Source organism: Cavia porcellus, unplaced genomic scaffold (assembly GCF_034190915.1).
Source record: "Cavia porcellus strain 051 isolate PalLab524CR breed Dunkin Hartley unplaced genomic scaffold, mCavPor4.1 scaffold_17, whole genome shotgun sequence".
In the NCBI taxonomy this organism is placed as follows: domain Eukaryota; kingdom Metazoa; phylum Chordata; class Mammalia; order Rodentia; family Caviidae; genus Cavia; species Cavia porcellus.
In genome coordinates, this window is record NW_026947500.1 from 50,183,919 (window position 1) to 50,206,590 (window position 22,672).

Here is a 22,672-nt window from a genome sequence, read left to right on the forward strand (position 1 = left end):
AGAGGTTACTGGCAATTTCCTCTGGAGATCTAGGCTCTTCCTGTCCTTCATCAGCTCTTAGGTTTGAAAGATATTTCAAAGAGAGGTCCTGGGAAGATGGCAGATTGACAGGTAGCAAGATAGAGAGCCTCTCTGAGAAAAACAACGCAGAAGCCAGAATTTAACACCATGGAGGAGACCAGATGAAGGAGAGGGATTCTCACGACCCAGGAAGAAACTGAGGAAAAAGAAACAAAAAGACAGGAAGGAAGGAAATATGTGGACGAAAGGCTGGAACCAGATGCACTCTCACTGTAACTGTGCCTGCACTGTGCTAAGGTCACCTGGGAGTCAGATGACTCATGGTCATCCTGAAGTCAAGATAGCACAGAAATTGTGGGTTGGTGATCCCAAGGCACTTGGTGGGAGGAAGTGGCACAATAGAGAGCAGAACCAATGTGGAGAGCTGCATTAACCCATGGTAAGTGCTAAGAATTTGGTCCCATGAAGGGGGTGACTGGCTGGAAGATATGTTGGAGTTGTGCAGGATGGGCCTGAACCTGGAACTGCAGTGGTGTTAGTCAGCCCACCCCTGGCCCAAAGAGGACTGCTTGGATCTGTTTGGGCTGGGTCATGCCCCTGGTCGGAATCCTATAGCCAAGAACAAAACTATCCTGAACCTGTGACAACTGCACAAAACAGACTAACGTTCTGAAGGCACTCACTGGTTGACTGTCTCAGAGGAGAGAGGCCAGCCAACACTGCGCTTGTGTGCACCTCACAGATCAACAGTAAATGAGAGGGCAGAATCCCCTAGCCAGCACACTTCAGAAAAACCATAAGCAATATAGAAAGAGCCTGAGACCTTCACTATACATCTGTCTGAAAGAAACCAGAAACATAACAAGAGACAGAAACAAGAAAAAGCCACCAGCCACTGGCCCAGGGAAAATAAGTCCAGGAGAGGTAAATACAGAAGAGATCAAGGACAGCAAATATGCAATATCAGACATTGCATCAGTGGACATAAAGAAATAAGACAAACTTAAAACAAATTTGAATTCAAGTGAAGCAAGATATAAAAAGATTAATAAAAGAAGTGCTAAGTACCTCTCAAGACACAGATGGAAGAATAAAGGAAATCAGAAAAAGGAGAGAAACCTTTGGTGAAGAATATAAACAAAACCTTGGGGCTAGGGATTTAGCTCAATGGCATAAGCACCTGTCTTGCAAGCAGGCAGTCATGAGTTCGATCCCTGGTACTGACAAAAAAGAAAAATACAAAAAAAGAAAAGTTATTATAAGAATATTAACAAAACCTAAAATACATGAAACAGATCCAAAGAGATTACCAGGAAATTAAAAACTCCATTGAAAGGTGGAAAAATTCCTTGACAGAAACTAAAGTTAGTCTTTCAAAACTTGAAAATAGATTTACAGTGTGTGATTGTGAAAGGAAAGATCTCTTAAAAATAACAAGGAAGTAGGAAGCAACAATACAAAGGCTAGAAGACAACAAAAGGATCTATAAATTAAGAATAAAAATGTGAGCAAAGAAGCAGAAGTAAACACAAATGAAATATGAAGACTCTTCACAGAAATAATTAAGGAAATCTTCCCAACCATAGGAAAAAGAAATGATATTCAGATATATGAGACATAGAGTACCCCAGCCAGCTACAACCAAAAGAGATCTGCACTCAGACATAAAATAAGATCCCAGAAACTCATCACAAGAACAAAATATTAAAAGCAGTCAGAGCAAAGAAACAGATCACCTATAAAGGAAAACCCATCAAAATCATTACAGACTTTACACAAACTATCAAATCAAGAAGAGCTTGGAACGAAGTATTCCAAGCCCTGAAAGAAATAACCTCCAACCCAGATTGATGTACCGTGAAAAACTGTCTCTCAAAGTTAATGGAGAAACAAGATGTTTCCGTGATAAAGAGGAACTGTGGGAGTTCACGACCACCAATCCAACCATACAAAAATACTGAAAGACCTTCTAGAGAGAGAAAAAAATCACCAGTATGCCAGCAACAGTGGCAGAGAGGCCTCAATGAATAGAGCAGACAGTGGAATGAAGGAGAAAAGTAGACAACCAACAGTAGAAAAATAGCATAGCATAGATGAGGCAGAGAAGACTGGCTATAATCTCTAACCCTGATGGCCTTGATACACTAACAAAAAGAAACACAGGCAGAGTAGATCAGGAGATAGGGTGCATCAAGATGCTCAGAATAGGAAATATAATCTACCTGAAAGAGGGTTAATGAACTGAAAGCCAAAGATGAGAAAACAATGCTTTATATGACAGGGAACCAGAGAGAAATAGAGACAGCGCATCTAGCAGCTGCAGATAGGTTGGAAGTCATGACACTTTTGTGCAGTGAACTACTCAGCTATAAAGAAGGAAAACCTTGAGGCTTTAGTAGGTAAAGGAATACAGCTCAAGATAAAGCTCGGGGTCAAAAAGGTTCACAACTATTTAAGTTGATAGCAGGTTTTCATCCTAATCTAAAAACTAAAAGAGTTAATAGGACCCAAAATGTGTAAAGCACCCTGAGAAAGGGAAAAGGGCAGAATTGTCTAAAAAAGGAAGGCAGAGGACATTGTTAATAGTATATCAGAATTTAAAAGCCACCTTAGTCTTATTGCTCTATTTAGTTTGATTTTAATCTATTCTTGTCTGTCTACTCATACTAGATTTGAGGGCACAGAAAGTTATCCCCAAAATTGCAGGATATACTGTGGTAAATATCCCTAATTTCCTAGTAACTTAACCTGAAGTCCTGTATACTTACACTGTCTTACTGTAACTGAACTTACTTGAATGTAGTTTGTTAGATCATTGTTTTGATTTTATTCAAATTTGGTACACATGATAGTATCAAGCCCAAGATCAGAGGCAAATACTCTGAAGACGACAATATGCAATAAGATACCCATTCCAGTTTGATTATTAACTGGCTTTGAAGTCCTATAATGTATCCAATGTTGTGTTTTTATTAATATTGCTATATAGTGCTATGTTCAATTATTTTTTATGCCTGATAATATAGACAGTTCTATTGAAAATAACAAGAGACAGCATAGTAACTACTGTAGATCACCTAATACTGTGGTTTTATGTCTTTTTCATTTCATGTTTTTCTAGGAATTTTTTTTGTTGTCTTGTTTTGATTTGGTTTTCCCTCTAATAAAGAAAGTATAGGTATACATGTAGAGATTCATGCATGTGTAGAATTAAATGGCTTATGAGAATAGATTATATAATGCATGATGTAATGAACACATACTCTGAAGGAAAAGGGACACTAAGATTCCCAGTGCTAATTCTGTAGCATCATGATATAAAATCTAGCAGTATTATTATTCCCTGTCCAGAGTGATACTAGTTTGTTTTCTTTTGTTTAATTTCAACATATGTAAAGATATGAAGAGATGTTTTGAAGAGAATGAGAGACATTATGGCAGCCATTGATGACTTCTCTATTTTCTGGTCTTAAAGACCTAAAATATCTTCATTATCCTGTTCTGATCAGTTTAGTATTATCTTGTTCGGTATGAATTCACTGTGTGTGAAGATATGGACAACTATTTGGAAGAAAACAAGAGACAGTAAGATAGACAGTGAACATCTCCAGTGGGCTTGCTTTGAAATCTGTGTTTCTTCAATTGTTTTCTCATGATCTGCTTTGTTCTGTTTAATTTTACCCTCTTTAAAATAAAAAAATAATAATTTTTAAAAAAAGAAAATTGCACGGAAAAGAAAATAAGATTTTTCTGAGATGTGCAATCCTTCAACTCTACTGGCATGGGCACACTGATCTAGCCTCACATGGCATGTGGCATGGAGGGTATGGTCATCTTATCTCACCATCTTCTTTGACTTTAACTAAAATTCTTCCCCATGACAGTTGTGTTACTCGAGGCCTCGTGAGTCTCATTCTGGGGCTCAATTTGTTCCTTCTGGAGCTCCCTGGCCATTATCTCATTGAGGAAGGTTAAGACAGCTGAGGCAGCTGAAACTGAAACAAGCTGATCTCCAGGCTGACATAAAATGATTGCTTTGTTTCCCTTCCTAGCAGTGTATTATAGATTGAAAACTGGTGGTCAACTTAATGTCAGCTAGATTACATCAGCATGACATTGAGCAAAGATGTGCCACCTGAGAAAAGATGACAAGATAAACAGGTAAAAAAAAAAATAAAGGGAGATGTAGAGGGTTGAGGTGTTAAGGAGACATTGTGGGTTCTCCTACGAGTTGCTGTCTGAGCTGTTGGTTCTCCTACAGAGGCTTTGGTCCTCACATCGAGCACTGCTTCCTTGCTCCGGAGGGGAAGACATGTGCTGCTTGTTCTCCAAGATAAACTCGTCACGCTGCTTCCTGGTACATACCCGACTGTGCTTGTCGTCAGAGGGGCTCAGGGCCTTCGTGTTGCTGAGGACAGCTGTGATGCCTTTTAGGATAGCCCTGGTCTCTTTGTTGTGAGTGTGACTTCTCAGCTCTAGCATAAAACCTTCATCCCACTAGCACAGCTCCTTCTTCCTGCTGGCATAGACTTTCTGGCTTTCACCACTGACCCTTAGGTCTTCCAGGCACGGATCCATAAAAGAGACTGGCGTGAGTCCTTCTTGTGGGCTCTGGACTTCCAGTTGGACTCATGGGAGGCATTGTCCTGAGCTCTGGGGTTTTATCTGGACTCATGTGGGACATTGCCATGGGGTTTAGGCTCTTGACTAAATAATCTATGTCTTTGGTGTTGTGGATAGATTTCCTGCATTTTCCTGTGTTAACTTCTAGTGACCATTATAAAAATATTATAAACTCCATGTCCTAATCCTAGTTGTTCTCTGTGTACAACCCCTGACTACAACACAGCATCTGAGGCTCAGGAACTTCTCCTCACTGCATGCCATCGTCTCTGTTCTGCAGAGTGAGCTCATATATCAGCTGAGCAGCACATGGAGAGAGGTGTCCAGCTGGGCCTGCATATCTCCATAAGGACACCACGGTAGATAAGTGACAGATACACTATAATAGATCTGCCCTCTGCATGGCCCTGGAAAGCCCTGGAAGGCACTGAGGATAGGAGTCAACTTGTAGGTGGGATGCCTAAGCCTCTCTGCTCTCTTACACCAGAGTTTTCTTCTCAGGATTAAATTTACTTGGAGCCAAGCACAATTGTTCATAAAAAGTCTTTCTTCAAGTGATCACTAAACAGCAATAGAACTCTTTATCCAGGTAAAACCATAACTGTCAAAATAGACAAACTCCATGGTCAGCTAAACTGAGGAGGGACAGGATGGTCCAATGAGAGCTCCTATCCCAGTCGTTGAGCTTGCATAGGTTTTATATGAACTTAGTTACAAATGCTCATCCAGGCGGTTTGTGTCCTTTGATTTACAAATGAAAAGAATTTACTGCAGTTCCTCCTTATGGTTTTTTTTTTCTCTCTAACAGGAAAAGCTTCAAATATTTCACAAAGCTGTGTGCCAAAGACACTGCAGAGAGCAGGAATTTGCTTATTAAGGTAAATAGAGATGGGGATCTTGGTGAAAGTGTTTCAAAGGAAAAGAAACAAGCAATGTTGGAAGATTGCCTGATGTAGGTTGCTCATGTGTTTTCTCATTTCTTTGTCTATTCCTCACTGGTAATTTGAGGAATTCCAGTTGTATCTTTGGGAATCACAGGAAGGTAGCTCAGTTTCTCATTGGTTAGGCAGGAGGCTTGGGGCACAAGAAGGTCTTGTTCTGAGATGTTGCAGGACTCTGAGGAGGCTAAAGGAGCAGAAACAGTTGATGAGCTGGTAGAGTTAGCAAATGTCTTGCTGCCATATTAAGAAATGGGTGGACAAAGGGAAGACTGGCTTATGTCCCTGTGAGTGCAGCTGGGAATGATTTAGGGGTGTGCTGTCATTCCTCTCTCTGCCCCTGTGCCTCACTGATGGGTCTTCAGATTCCTGCTTCAGTGTGCAGTTGGCAGCAGCACTGACTCCTGATGACACTGACAGCTAACTTGAGGTCTCACATATTCAATAGCAGATCCTTAGTGAGAAGAGATCAAACCCATTTCCCAGGAAATTCCTTGCCCTGTCCTGCAGAGACATTCTAAATGGCTGAGCAGAAACTTTGTCAAAAGAAGTCCCTTGGCAGATTCCTAGAACCAGATGAAGTTGGGTGTGACCTCCAGGCTAGCTTTGTTTCTAGAGGTTCAGGGGTCTGGGCCACGAAGGAGCTTCTAACATACAACGAACGTCTAACTGACTTTTCCACTGTGGGTTGGCATGGCAGGGTACCTGGACATACACCAGGAGCTCAGAGGTTAGGACAGTGGTCAGGAGTGCTGATGGAATATAGGGTAAAATCAGTTGAGGTTGTATTTTAGCTGGCAGGGGCAGCCGGATGCCCTCATAGAGTCATGGGAAAGTCACTGACCTACATGAACCTGATTCCCCATTTGCAGAGACGAAAGTTGAAAGCGTAGTGCAGGCAGCACAGGGTGGCAATGAGTGCAAGTTCAGGTGATTCCTCCTGGATCTTCCTCAGAAAGGTGACATTAAGAGCAATGATAATTATAAACTCTGAGTCCTTGAGAGAGGCTATGAGGCAGGTGTATGTCGAGATGGGAAAGCAGGTTCAGGATTTCCGGGCCATATGAACAGGGTGACTTTCCAAATAGCCTTGAGAGCTGGGATTGAGTCTAGAAACAGATTCAGAGGGTAACAGAGCTTTACCAGCTGACAGGAGCCAGACATGGAGGGCGTTACTCAGAGGGACAGAGTGGTGAGGGGAGAAAAATCTCAATAACCCTGCCTGACCCTGGCAGGTGGGGCTCTCCAAGAAGGCCACCCTAGAGATCAACCCTCAGATGAGCCAGCAGCAGAAGGTGAGTGAGCTGTGCTAGGGTGGGTCCCAGGCCTCACAGGGCAGGAGAGCTTCCCGACTTTCATGGCTGAGTCAAGCCCCAGTCAGGCTTTACTTAGAGCAGATATGGGGCAGAGTAGGGGTTAGACACCCCATCATGGAATACCCATTAATGTTTATTTAATCTAGGCATGGTGGTGTATGACTATACTTATAGTACTTTAGGAGGCTGAGGCAAAAGGATCACATGTTCCAGCCCAATCTGTCAACTCCATGTTTTAACAAGGCTGTGTCCCAAGGTGAAAACTATAAAAGACTTGAGAATATATCTTTTATGAAGGCCTTAGTTTGGGTACCCAAGAAGAAAAAATTGCCATGGAGGTTATCAGGGATGTTTGGTGCCATAAGAAGAGAGGCAGGAATGAGAGAATTGGAGGAAGGTAGTTTAGTGTCCCACAGAGGGACAGAAAACAGGTGCATCAAATTTCACAGGGACTCATCGGCCTTGAGTGGGACCTGGGAATGGGGACTCATCAGCACCACCTCCCAATGGCACACAGCACTGACCCCTTCCTTGGCACATTCCTCACTGACCTGGTGATGCTGGACACCACAATGAAGGACTATGTGGATGTGAGTGATCCTTGGAGCACCAAGTTTGGAACAAAATCCTTGGACTTGGAACAGAAGTTATCTGGTGTTAACTCTTAGGTCCCAGCAATTGGGAAACCTACTCTTGTCAGGTCCTCACACCTGGCCCTGTGTTCTGTTGATACTAGTGCATCTTGCGCATGAGCTAAGAACCCTCTGCAATGACCCTGAGTCCCTCTTAACCAAACCCTGAAGCTGAAGAGCTGCCCTTTCAAAACATAAGCATTCATAGGGGATTTCTATCACATTTAGGTGAAGTTATTAAATGAAATTCTACCATAGTAATCTGTAAATATGTGAGATTTCATGTAAAAATTAACTTTCCAAATTCAATATGACAATTTATATTAAAATGATTTGCCTTGAATATTCTGTTTTCAAGAGAAAATGAATAAAATTTCCAGTGACAGTGCAGGAGTATAAACAAGTCATGATCCCAGAGTACAAGTTTTATTACTTTGTGAATTCACGTTTTCACTGGGACACTTAGTGGTTACAAAAAAATTCTAAACTGTAATTTTCTGAAGAACATTTCCTCTGAGGAAGAGTTGTGTGGCATGGATCACATCCTTGTTTCTTAAACTGTAAATCAGCGGGTTCATCACTGGGCTCACAAAAGTATAAAACACTGCAATTACTTTGGACTCTTCCACAGACTTCTCTGATGGAGTCTTAAATACATGGAGAACAGGGTTCCATAGAATATGACCGCTGTGGTCAGGTGGGAACCACAAGTAGAAAAGGCTTTGCACCTGTGTTCTGCAGGATGAATCTTCAGGATGGCCGCCTAGTGACTCGCTCTTGTATAAGCTGTCACACAGCCAGTAAAGGATGCTTTATGGAATTGTTTGTTTGTTTTACGGTTTTTTTGAGGGGGTGGAGGATTTGTAGGGTAGGAATCAGCAATGATAACACCACTGTCTACCAACTTTAAACATGGTGACAAAAACTTGTATTTATACTGTGGAATATTTTTCTAGAGAAAGTTCCATGGAAAATTATCAATATCATATTTGCCTTTACTTTATGGCATGAGAAGGGATATAAAGTAGGAAAGCTGAGCTTCAGTAAAGTATATCTGATGTATAAATACTGTCCAGGTGATTTTGTGTGCACACACACAGGGAATGACTGTGAACATTGTAGTAGAGAAAACTGGATATGCATTTGCTAGGGGAGATTCTTTTGCGTCACAATACACAAACATAAAATAATTATGAAAAGATAACCATGGAAGTTTATCAAAAGCAATAACTTACATAATAAAGATCTTGTGAAAATGAGGGAAATGTTGCCTAAAGATTAAAATATATTGGTACACTGAACATTTTTACACTAAAGTTACACTATGCACTTAAACAGATCTAAAAGTGTCACAATATGGAGTATATTTATGCTACAATTCAGTTGTGAAACACTGAAATCAGTTCCATGGATATTATGAATGGAGGCAAATATGAAACATTATGTAACAAATAGTTATTTATAACATTATAGTGACAACCTTATGGAAATCACCTCCGGAAAAATGGAACAAACTAATTTGGAAATGAGTATCTCCCATTAGGAAGATAAACTACTTTGATCACAGAAAATCAATGAAGCAAATCCCAGGCTCATAAAAGTATTTAAAGTATGTCTTAAATTGCTTAAATAGTAAAACACATACGGTTTTCATTTTGGCATAAGTGGACATAAAAATAGGACCAAAGTAAAGTATGAAGTATTTGCAATTATCAGTATAATCATCTTTTGGAAAATAATTAAATTTTTTGCTACAGAGATTTACACAATGTGAAGTATGCATGTTCTTACTCAGGGATTGTTTTATAAATCACTTTGCTGTACTCATAAAAGTGGGTCAGAGATGCTCAGTATTGGTGAGCTAAGGAGAGAAAGGAAACCTTATCATCCAGGTATTCTGGTAGAAGTCAGAAGCACAGAACCCTGCTGGGCCTTATTTCATGGGACACTCATTAGAACTCACACTAAGCATCAGATTCAGAGACCTTCTGATTTGACTCCAGAGAACTATACTCACTTAGAATAAGAGGGATGCTTGTCGATTCTTTCAAGGTTTTCTTTTTCATTAAAAGTTATTTTTATTTCTTCAGTGGGAGACTGCGGATATTGAAGTTTTCTCTACTTCACTAGAGTTCCTAATGAACGCTCCTTTCAAAGTCTGCTTGACATTCTTGTTCCTCAGGCTGTACATAAAGGGGTTCAGCATGGGGCTCACAAAGATACAAAACACGGCCACCACTTTGCCGAGCTCAACAGACTGCTCATGGGTCTCAGGTACACGCAGAGATGAAGGCGTAGAACATAGACACCGCAGTCAGGTGGGAGCCGCAGGTGGAGAAGTCTCTGCGCTGCCCCTCGCTGGAGCAGATCCTCGCAATAGTGATGAAGATGAAGATGAAGATGAAGATGTAGGAGGTGAGGATGATGAGCAGGGAACCGGTGAGGTTTATCGCTGCGGACACGAACAGGGCCGTTTGCTTTATGCGGGTATCGGAACACGTCAACATTAAGAGAGCAGGGTCGGTGCAGTAAAAATGGTTGATGGTGTTGGAGTCACAAAAGGACAAGCGCGAGGTTAGGGTTACCCGCATGGTGCCCACCACGAAACCCCAGAGGTAGGGCAAGGTGGCCAGGCAGAAGCACACGGGCCTGCGCATCTTGCTGCTGTAACGGAGGGGGTCACAGATGGCTACAGCACCGAGCAGGTAGTACTTGGTGAGCAGCAAAGTCACAGACACTGGGTGAAGCACCAATGTAGGAAATGCTCTTCTTCTCAGATAAGAAATTGACCAGCATCTGTGGGGAGGCATTAGCGGAGTAGAAAATGTCCACACATTCTAAATGGGTGAGGAAGAAATACACGTGGGTTTGCAGCTGGGGAGCCTGCAGAAAAATCATCCCGAAATGTCCTGCAAGTGTGATGAGATAAAGCAGGAGAAATCCTTAAAAAGAATGGGCTTCAGCTTAGGCCAGCTGATGAAGCCCAGCAGAATGAACTCATTGACCTTGGTGCTATTGTGTTGGGGATCTATCTTCGTTATCATGGTCTCTGATGAAAATGGCACATGAAGGTGTCAAGGCTAAAAAGAAACAAATTATAAACAATCTGAGAATAGCTCAATTCAACGTGCAGCACAAAAACTGGCTTTGAAAATGAAGTTCATAGAGCTTATTTCCATTAGGCATGGAGGGATCGATGGACATTAGAATTTTTTTTAAATTTTATTTAAGGAGAAAAAGAAAAAAACAGAAAAAGTATACAAGTTACACAGGATTTCAGAAAAAGTAAACAGTATGAAAACATTAGTTAATAGATTTCATATTGCCATCTTAGAAATAGTTGTTCAAGTTACAAAATTAAAGCATATAAAGTGGACATTCAAACAGTGATATTGCAAACAGTTCTGTTCAATGATCCAACAAAACTCAGTAATATGGTTAGCTATCTTATATACTTAGATATACATGCAGTTATATCATTTATAACACTTTCTTTTTCCTCTCTTTTGTACAATGACAATTACACATTTTGGGTTTTTTTACTCCCAATATTCTTATTACTTGTTTTGAGGAGAATAAAACCAAATGTGACATAACAAAACAGAGTCAGTCAAATCAAAAGGATGGACATAGTACATAATGTAAAAACAGAATACAAGGTGATCAGCAATGGTTACCATAATGATTCTTGCTATCTTAAAAAGAATTTTTACCATAGTGTCTCTTTCCTTGAAATATTTGAGTATAACTTCATATACTGTAGCATCAAACATATCAAGACAATGTAAAACCATTCAAGAGAATGACAGTATTACAGGGTATTTAGAACCAACTAACAGAAAATGAACAATGGTTTCTTCATAATCTCCTTGTCTATAAAAGTTTTTGTTTATATTATCACATATAATAAAATCCAATAAGATACAACATGTTAAGACCGATGGAGACAGAAGAACAAAAGCTTGATTGGACTTCAAAACAAGATGATATTGAATCAGCACTAGCCATTATGATGTCTTGTTTTCTCTAAAATAGCTGTTCCTATCATCCAAACTTTCACCCTCATTTCTGTTGAGCTCTTTTTCTGTCAGTTGTCAGTTTGTCTTCTTCATTTTGCTTTAGTTGTGGCCTCTCTGCCACTGTTTCTGGAATCTTGGTATTCTTCTTTTTTTAGATTGTCTTGCAGTATTCTCTGTAGAATTCAATTGGTGGTTGCAAATTCCCCTAGTTCCTCTTTATCCTGGAAGTATCTTGTTTTTCCATCAATTTCTAGGGATAGTTGTGCAAGGTATATCAATTTTGCTGGAGGTTATTGTCTTTCAAAACTTGTATTATTTCCCCTTATGCTCTTTGATTTGATGATTTGTGCTGAGAAGTCTGCTGTAATTCTGATGGGTGTTCCCTTGTAAGTGATCTGTTTCTTGTCTCTGATGGCTTTTAATATTCTGTTCTTATACTGGATTTCTGGAAGTTTGATTATTATATGCCTGGGTGTAGCTCTGTTTGGGTTGTAGGTGGCTGGGGTTATGTATGCCTCATACATCTAAGTATCTTTAGCTTTTGCTAAATTAGGGAAATTCCCCTGGATTATTTCTGTGAATAGCCTTTGTAATTCATTTGTCTGTGTCCCTACTTCTTCTTTTACGTTCTTAATTCTTAAGTTATAGATCCTCTTATCATCTTCAAGCCTTTGTATTATTGCTATTTTCTTGTTATTTTTAAGAAGTTTTTCATTTCATGCTCCCACATTACAAATCTGTCCTCCAGTTCTGATAATCTATCCTTAGTTTCTTTCAAGCTGTTATACCAGCTTTCAATAGAGTTTTTATTTTCCTGGTAATCTCTGTGAACCTGCTTCACGTATTCTATGTTTTCTCTATTTTCTCCATTAAACGATTCTCCCCTTTTTTTCCTGTTCTTCCATTCCACCATCTGTTTTTTCTTGGGCAGTACTTAGCATTTGTCTAACTATTCTACATATATCTTGCTTTACGTCAATAAATACTTCACTTTTGAACTCATCTATGAGGTCCCAGAGATATTGCTTTATGTCTATTGGTGCTGTGCCTGATCTGGCATGTTTTCTGTTCTCATTCTCCTTTGCATTTACCTTTCCTGGATCAGTGTTCTCAGGATTGGGGGTTGAGGACCCTTTCTTGTTGCTCCCTCTTCCCATACTTTGTGTTCCTTCCATACAAACGTATATAGGAGGCACAGTTTCTTTCTTTCCTGGTTACAGTTTATTTGAATTGCGCCGGCAATGTGTTCCCACCTACTGCATTGTACTAGGGAGACACAGACCTGGGCAGCCTCTGCTGGGCCGGCCCCTCCAGGTCAGTCAACCCACTGAAGGCTTCACTGCTAGGGTGCACCATCAGGCGCAGGGACCTGATTTGAGTTAGCCTACTGGGTCTTAGTCTGCCGCATCACCCAGGCCAAGCGCTCCCCACCAATCCCACTTGAGAGGGGGATATGCTACTAAAGGCACTGCAGTGTCTTGTTCTGGCTAGTCTGCCCAGTCCCAGAATGTCCTCTGTTGGAGCCTCCTTATCTATGGAAGGGTCCCATTCCTCTCACTCACCACAGGTAGATGCAGGGCTCCTCCCTAGTCCTGCTCTCAACTCCTTTCACTGATGCCCACTCTCAGAGGTTTCATGTTTCTCTCCCTGCTGTGCCTATTCAGATGCAGCTGCAGCAGCAGGAAATTCAAATCATGGCTTCCAGAGGTACAGGTTCCAGCTTCAGCACTGAGATTTTATCTGTTATAGTTATAGCACTGGGATTGCATTTCCAGTTGTTTTCTCTCAGCTTAGTTCATTCCTAGGTCAGCAGGGTATATCTCCCCTTGCTTAGGACTCCTCACACCACACCATTCCTGGGTTCTAAGCTGGCTAACTCAGAAAGCCTCCACAGCTGCTGTTTTCTACCTGCCACGTTCTCCCCAAATTAGAAATGTTTTGCGTCATTGATTACAACGGGAAGTAGGAGGGATTTTGGAGTCTTTCCCTCCCATTTTGCATTTCCCACATGGACTCTGCTAACACGTGAGATTTAATTTTGCCCCTAAATCTTCCTCATGGACCTCACATTTGGTGACTGCCATATTCTGTGAAGAGAATGTGGCCTATAGGTGACTATACAGGTAACTGTTTTATCATTACTAGCAAAGATATGCCTTATAAGTATCAGGAGACCACATATTGCTTGAAAATGTGTTGTATGTATATTCAGGTTCCATCTCTTTCTCATTTCTTACTTAGTTCCAGGAGTAACGAATATCTTCTGGGTTCCTTGGTTTTCTGTTCACTCTGACTCATCTGCTTCAAAGCAATAGCCACCTATTCACTTAAATATCCACTTGTGCTTCACAAAATATTTTATGCATAGTAGCCCAAGGTTTTAATATTCCATACTTATATTTCAATTTCTCTCACATCCTAACTCTTCACCTCTTATATCTAAACCATGAGGAATTCTTGTCAGCCACGATTTCTAAACGTTATGTAGTAAATGTTAACTGCATGGCAGTATCTCCAGTAGTGGTCAGAACTAAGAAAAGTTACCATGTATCTAACTCATCACAGTTTGAGTTTTCTTATTCTACACTAAGGATTCTCCATTCTTTAACACTAGCTAGTGACCACATTATGTAAACAAAGCACATTAGGCTTTGACTTTGTAAAAAGGTCCGAGGTTTGCCACCATGCTTGTGCCAAATGTAATCATTTTACCTATGTGAGGTCTTTCTACCTGAGCTCAAAAATATATATTTTATATCTTCTTATCCTGCCACTTTGACCTTCTTATTGTTCCTTAAATATACTGAGCATGTTCTCACTTAGGGTCTTTGCAGGTGATGGTCTGTCTGCCTTGAATATTCTGTCCCCAGAGCTTTGAGTGATTTGTGAAGATAAAGTAACAACTCTGCTTTAATCAACATCAAACAGATTATTCTGAGACAAGTATGAGTGACTGTGACTTGAGAACACAGTCTCAAGTTATATCAGTAATATGTCCTACTGTGGAAGTTTTATATGATGGTTTATAATCACATGACATAAATTATTTTAAACCAATACCTTCAACTAAAGGATCGGTTGAGGCATTGCACAGACATGCTACATCAAAGCAGGGAAAACTATGCTCTTGGGCCTCTGTGCTGTTTTGTAGTATTTTTAGTGACAGGTACAGTGCACGTTAGAAGTAGGCTAAACTGCAGAGTAAACACTGAGGGGTTTACTCTTAAAGTCATGTGACATTTGGGTACAATGGATAGAAATAACTGGCCCCTTTTCATGAAGGACTGAGACAGAACAAAATAATTTTTAGTTTTGAGATGCATCTTCTCACAATCAAAATCTATTCTTTACCCAAATCAAGCCTGCAGGATCTTTACACCTTTTATAGATGTGCCCTATTCAGAGAAAATCACTGTCACAGACACACTGACTCACTTTATTTAGATCTTTCTTCTGACAACACTTCCTCTGTCACAGACATGTCTGAATTCGTATGTGAGTTTACTCGTTTCCAGTAACTTTCATCACGAAACATACTCTAGTTTACTTCCTGCTATTTCCCGCTTCTGAAATTATTTATATGTTGGCCATCCCTGTTATTATAATATTAGCTACATGCAGCAGGAACTTTATTGATACCATATTTCCAGAACAAGGACAAATTCCTTAATCAAAATATTCATTAATCATTAGCTGAATATATTAATGGATCGGTGAGGTAACATTTTGAATTCCCAACAGCTGATTTTTCATGGGATATAGATTTCTTATGGCTCTGATATTATCAATAGAGTCTAAATTTTTCTGAAAAACTCTAGCTACCTTGAAAAGAATGTACATAGAAAAAGCACAATTAGAAAACTTAGGACTTATTTAAATCATAAAGCTCGTGATGATCAACCTGAAATCTTTATAATTGATCATTAAAACTTGCAGAGTGATTTTCTAGAATTTAGGGAAAAATCGACCCTAGATCGAAACAATGGACTTCTTTTCAGCTCTGCCACAGAATGTGTGAATTTAGGAGGGCAGAAACAGTTCACACTTCCTAGAGTACCCCTGCTTATGATTTTACTAAAATCATTCACTCACATTTTGATCTGCAGGTATGAAGTCAGACTTAGCATTAGTCAGGTGTGAGACTTTTACAATCAATGATAGGTGAGTCTTAGCCCCTTGAAGGCAGAATATACACATTGCTGTGATATTTTTAATATATTTCTATTTGATTGTAATGCACAAACAACAACTAGTAATTGAACTAGAAAATTTAAATAACCAATTAAACAGGCTTTTTCATTCAAAAACCAGGAGTTTTTACAAACCTGGCAATGTGCATTATTCCCTTACAGTGGATAATGAATTATTCTCATAAGTCTGCCAAATTGTAAATCTCACTGTCATCAATGCACATGAAAGTTTTCCTCATAACTTCAGAAGTAGAAAAGCTCTAAGCCTCAGAGTTTAGCCCTTGTAGTTCAACGTTGGCTCAAGAAAGCTCGGGCAGAGAATCTAAGCATCTCCTCAATTATACCTCAGGATGTGCTGCTCTCAAGATGAGGAGGAAAGGAGAGAAAACATTTGAACTAACTGCTGCAATATCTTTTATTATTATTCTATGAAGTCCAAGATTTGATTTGTGTGATACACATGGGGAAGCCACAATTATGGAAGAATTTGATCTAATTATGTCTCACATGAGAAACTGATGTGACCTTGGAGAGAGGGCGTGTTTACTACCCTTCTGAATGACAGGTATATACTTTGAAAATTCAAGCATTTCATGGCAAATGATACCCCAGATTGTTTCAGTCTCACTGCATGTGCCATGAGCCACAGTACTGTGGGCCTCCAACAAATGCACAAATTCCTTATTGCAAAGATCCCTTCTCATTGTGAGTGGGGCTCCTTTGTTTTAAGAGAACAATGAGTGAGGAAATGGGAGGAAGAACACCACCCCTATAATGAATAATAACTCAATTAGAAAATAATTTTCAATTTAAGTAATAGAATCACTGAAGATAATTCCAAACATTCTTAGGGTAGGGAAGATTTAACATTTTGTACACTGCAGGGGGAAACAACAATTTTAATCCCTACACAGCTTTTTGTGAGAAGGTTGGGAAGTGGGATTTTCGTGCTGTTAGGTCAACTCAGCCTGTGACAGTGTTGACAAAGGACACAAACAGAGCACAGCACACACCTTAGGATCATTTAAAGTGCTATGGCAAGCAGGAACACTGAAATGACACCCAGGTTTTGGAGGCAGACTTATTTACACTGATGGGCACTGAGCCATATCAGTCTCAAATATCAGGCTCTGATGGATCTCTGGTGGTCTAGGGCTTATATGTGGTGAGCAAGGAGGAAGTACAGAGCCAGAAGGGCTTGTCAATTGGAGGTTGGTTCTCACAATATGCATCATAGTGACCAAGTATGCATCACAGTGAGCGATTGTATCTAAGAAACAAAAGTAATAGGTACTGTAACAATGTAACCGGACCTGTTGCCTGAGCAACTAATGAATTGAAGTATTTTGCCCCCACTCCTTGTGGGGCCGGGACATCTTCTGCTATAAAGGTAACTGTCTTTGATGATACTGGGTACCACTTTGCCATCATCTTTCAACACAAATTTAATGAGGAAAGAGAGAGATTCACTGATTCACCCTTGTTTTCCTCTCTCGCATTGTCTTACACTAATACTTAATTAAATCTATTGACACTTTTGTCTCTTTAGAAATTATGTGAAATCAGTAATGCACTGGGAATGTATCTTGTACCAAATTCCAAGTTTCTTGGTTTGAAGGAGTAAACAGTTAATAAAAACAGATAATGGACTGTTTGAAATCCAATCACTGGATAGAGGTCAGTATATAAAGTCACTCTAAATTTCATCTGCTTTGTGAGTAATGGATCTATAAATAAGGTTGGGATGATGGTAGCACTTGTCTGACTTCTGATGCATCAAAAGTCACTTCTCTCTTTGTTGATATTCTTGGGTCTGCTCCTGATAGTATTTTCTTACTCTGACTATTGCAGTGGTCTCTACAAAGTCCATTTTCATTCCAAAAAAACAAAACCAAATTTCTTACAAGGTCTTACATCTCAGGACTTACTTGTAGAAGGATATTGATTTCCTGTGCTTGCCAAACTTTCTCAAAGGGGGAGAATTTATACCTGAAGAGTTAGCCTTGAAATATTCATCTCTGATGCAATAATCAAGCATCCCCCATGGGATGTCCTTAAGGGGTCTCAGTGAAGCTGTTTACAAAGCATATTCATGAACAAGGTACTAACTTGTGAAGTCATCATTAATATTGTATTTTGATAAAAGCAAACATACAGATACTCATTTTTATTTTAGGTATAATTCTAGGGCAGATAAAAAGGTGTTCTATTTTCTGTAATCACAAGGCCTTTGGATTAACTGGTATTCATAGCATCTCAACTTGAGTAATATTTTCTTCTTCTAATGTCTCCTAGAGATTGTCTCTCTGCTCATCTTGTATTATTTGTCCAATAACTTGTTTATCTCTCTCCTTGGTCTATAAATGTTCTGAGAACAGAATTAATGTCAATATCATTTTGACATCCTCTGTGGAGATCTGCATCTGCCAGTAGACATTTTCTGTTTAATTAAAAATTTCTGGCTGAATAACTAAATGTTGATATTATATTAAATGACAATAGATCATCTGATAATTAGTGTACCTAGTGCATGAAAATGGACTATTATTGTAGACTACTTATACAAAGTATGCCCCTGACTTAGATACATACTTATTTAATAGCTTACATAATACTCCTGCACATTTGTATTTGAAATCAATGAAGACCTAGTATTCTTTGGTCAGAGTCATAATTGATTATGAATAACAACAGTGATATGACTTAAGTCTATCTTTCATATGATTAACATACAGCCCCACTAACATAATCTTCCCTTCCTGAACATCATTCATCATTAATACTTGATATGAAAAATCAGATTTTTGTCAGAGAAACAAACCAAAATTTGGCAGTTTAATCTGGGCATCCATGTTAATAACTACAGAGAAGGAAAAAAGCAAGCCAAGAAAAGCCACAGCCTTCCACAGTGCTTCAAAGAGAAGCTGGCCTGAGCTCCCAGCTATGTGCTTTGGCTCTGAACTGACTGACGGGGTAAACAAAGCAAAGTCGTCCTTGTTTGAGTTTCTTTAGGCAGTTCCTAAGTGTGTCTGTGTCAATATTTCCACGGTTTCTCTAGTTTCAATGTGTCATGAATGGTACTCACATTTCCAGATTACCAATACATTTTCAAAACTCCTGTAGGCATAAGACAGTGCCTAGGAACAATATTGTGCCCGGGATGTTTTATATTAGGTGCTGTTCAGTTTGCATGAGCTGACATTCTAGGTATGACTAAACACACAAAGGGGCCAAATCCAAAGGAGGATTGCGTTTCCTGTGAAAACCAGGGTTCCACTGTGTCAGCCACAAATATCAACAGTGGGTGTGTGACCAAAAAAAAAAAAAAAAAAAAAAAAAAAAGACAAAAGTCCTCAAGATATGCTGTGAATGGTAAATGAGAACAGAGCAAACAGAACTGAAAGGTTAGACGTGGAGTAGGGCAGGTACAGACAGAGCCACGAGGCTTCATTCTACCTGGTGGAGCGGGATCAGAAGTCAAAAAATACTGAAACCTAAATGACTTGAGATTTACTGTAGGAGGAAATGGAGCCAAAGAGCTTGTTTAAACCATTGGCATCTATAAATTCAAAGCTACTCTTTAGAGGAAAGTCAGAGTTCCCATGTTCAAATACTATGTAATTATATCTTCGTGTAATGACCTAGGCACTCCAATAATTCATGTTATTTACCGTATTTTTCTAAACTGATGAAAAAACAGGCAAATATTCATTTACCAAATACTGTGAATGTGTGAACAATAAACAAATGCACTTCTCAAGATTGACAGAATTCCTAGACCTAGTTTCAGTTGGCTCTGAATATGTTTTCTGTCTAATTTTGCGTTGGAATGGGTAAACACTGTATGGTGATATTAAAATGATGTCTTGGATTATGAAGCACTTAGTCACAAAGCCATGCTCCTGCCAAACAGTCATTAAAAGCTTTGGTTAGAAGATCATATGTTTGGTAACACATTTCATAAATGCATAAATATCCATCCATATATATATATATATATATATATATATATGATTATGACATCAAATTTTTCTACTTATACAATATAGGAAATGGCAATGAGTGGATGGAGGAGTGGCTGCACACTGACAGGAATGGTATACTGATAGTAAACAAACAAAATAATTGTCTCTGGGAAAATCGGCATCTTCATCAAATAGCACGCAGAGGGGAGTACCACTGAGTTACAAGTGTCATTTGAATTATATATCTCAGTATAACATAACAAAAATATTTTCATTGCTGTACCATTTGAATAAAGAAAGAAAAACTCACCTATCAGTTTTGACAAGCTTCTGGAGTACTTCACATATGTAATTATCATTGTCATTACAATATGATTTAGCACACTTTGCACACTATTGGTGAGAGTGTGCTCTTTATTGACACTCTAGAACATTACAATGGTTTCTGCTCTTGCCTTTGACTCTGTAGGGTTTTGAACACTCTCAGTGACCTAACTGTCAGCACTGAGTATGTCCTGCGTGACTCCACAGACTTGCCAGTCTTATATATGTGTTGTAAAGATCACAAATATTTCAGGAGAAAAAGAGACTTATTGGTTTATAATGCTCATTCAATGTCCGGATAAAATGCGAGTTCTGTATATCTGGGACCATGGCTACCTCACTTAGCCAACTGTTCCTTTTGGATAACTTTCTTTATGGCTACTTTAACATCTTTGTTTCTCAAGCTGTAGATCAGAGGGTTTAACATGGGACGCACAAAGATATAAAACACAGCTACAATTTTACCTTGTTCCACAGATGATTCAGAAGGGGGCCTCATATACATGCAGAAGAGAGTCCCATAAAAGATGGTGACAGCCATCAGGTGGGACCCGCAGGTGGAGAAGGCCTTGCGCCAGCCCTGGGCAGAGCGCATGCGCAGGATGGCTACTGAGATGAACAGATAGGAGACAAGGATGATGCTGAGTGAGCAGGTGAGGTTGGACCCAGCCACCACAAACATCGCGGTCTCCTTGACATACGTGTCCGAGCAGGCCAGGACCAAGAGCGGAGGGTCAGCGCAATAGAAGTGGTTGACCTTGTTGGGACCACAAAACGTCAGATGAAGCATCAGGATGGTCTGTGCCAGACCATTTGCAAAGCCATAGAGATAAGGAGCAGTCACAAGAGAGTGACAGACCCGCCTGGACATTTTGCTGCTATACAGCAGAGGCTGGCAGATGGCCACGTAGCGGTCAAAAGCCATCACCGTAAGCATATAACAATATGATCCCCAGTGCAATGAAAAAGTTGAATTGTATCATACAGCCAATGAAGGAGATGGTTTTCCTCTTGGATGAGAAATTCACCAGCATCTGGGGAGTGACCGTAGTTGCATAACAGAGATCCACAAAGGCGAGGTGGCTGAGGAAGGAGTACATGGGGGTGTGGAGTTTCAGGTCGTTTCTGATGAGGAGAATCATGGTCAGGTTGCCAGTGACTGTGATGAGGTAGATGACTAAGAAGATCACGAAGAGGACGGGCTGCAGCTCCGCTCGGTCTGTGAGTGCCAGCAGGATAAATTCAGTCACTGCGGAGTAGTTTTGCTTTATCATTCTGCTTCCCTGGCTTTGAATGAAGTCTTAAAAAAAGAAAAGAAAAATATATCTGGCATCTGGCTTGTTCCATTGTGTCTTACATGTCTAATCTCTCATATTTGTACAAATGACTTATGCATTAGACAAGTTAACATGTGATTGATGTTTTGAATGCTACTAATAATATAGGGCTCCTTGTTATACAAATGTCATATTTTGAATTGATTATTCTGATACTTTTGAGGAAAATCTTTGTATTTGCAGAGTTTTTATATTTTTCCAAGTCTTCATATTTGTTCATATTTTCTTTTGTATGCTGATGTTCTTTGAAGTTGATGTCCTTTGGATTACTGTACTGTGTGTATATATATATATATATATATATATATATATATATATATCTGTATTCAGCTACCATCTTCTTTGCAACTTCTCAGAACCCCACATCACTTTTTAGCTGTTAACAAACTCTGTGTATTTATTTTCCCTGGTCTAGTTCATAGTAAAAGGCCCTTATAACACAAGGACTTTGTTAACTTTTGAGACAATGATGGTGTCTTTCATTTGTGGTGTATGTTATTACCCATGTGGTAAAGCAGTTGGATCGAGATAAAAAAAGTCAGCTCAAAATGTTTCTATAGATTACAAGTAACAAAATATGCATTACACACTGGTGGAAGATATTAACACCATACATATATTAAACAGATATTGGTAGTTTAAAATATTTATGAACTTGTGGTTTTCAATTGAAAACATTACATATTGAAAGACTCTAGTGGAAAGGGAGATAAAATAACAAAAAATGTTGTCCATGAATCCTCAAATCACAACCTTTTGCTTTAGGTTGTGAAATTTCTCCCCACCCCCACCCCGCCTTTTTTTTTTTTTTTTGGTACTAGGGATCAAAATCACAACCTCACATTTGCCAAGAAAGGCACTTAAGCTGCTGAACTAAATTCCTAGTCCTTCAACCTTTTGCTTTACATGCATTTCATGCAAAATATTCCTGACTGTTGAAAAAAATGTTATAATATAAATTACATGTAGGAAACTTGAAACATAAAATATATGTCTATTAGATTAGTATAAAGTAATAACCATGTTTACTATATAACTGAGATAGCACACTTAACATATGAAGTTCGTTTCTCAGCATTTAGAAAAAAACAAACATGAAGAACATGAAAAGTTAATGTTTGATAACAAATAACAAGTTGATATAATACTTATATATTTTTCATTAATATAATATAATTTTGTTGATTTTTTCTGAACCCAGAGAGAGTCAGCTGATTAATCATTGAATAAAACAGTTAATGAGAGTTTGCATCCCCACTTTCTAGGTACAAATCTCCTGCTCCCCAGCTTCAATTTGTAAAACCTAG

The 22,672-nt window shown here is 39.3% G+C and overlaps 1 pseudogene; it reads right to left on the minus strand.

Moving 5' to 3' along the window:
• Nucleotides 1–9,616: 9,616 nt before the first annotated feature.
• On the minus strand, nucleotides 9,617–21,306 carry LOC100720676 (olfactory receptor 5M11-like; annotated as a pseudogene).
• Between the last annotated feature and the right edge of the window lie 1,366 nt (nucleotides 21,307–22,672).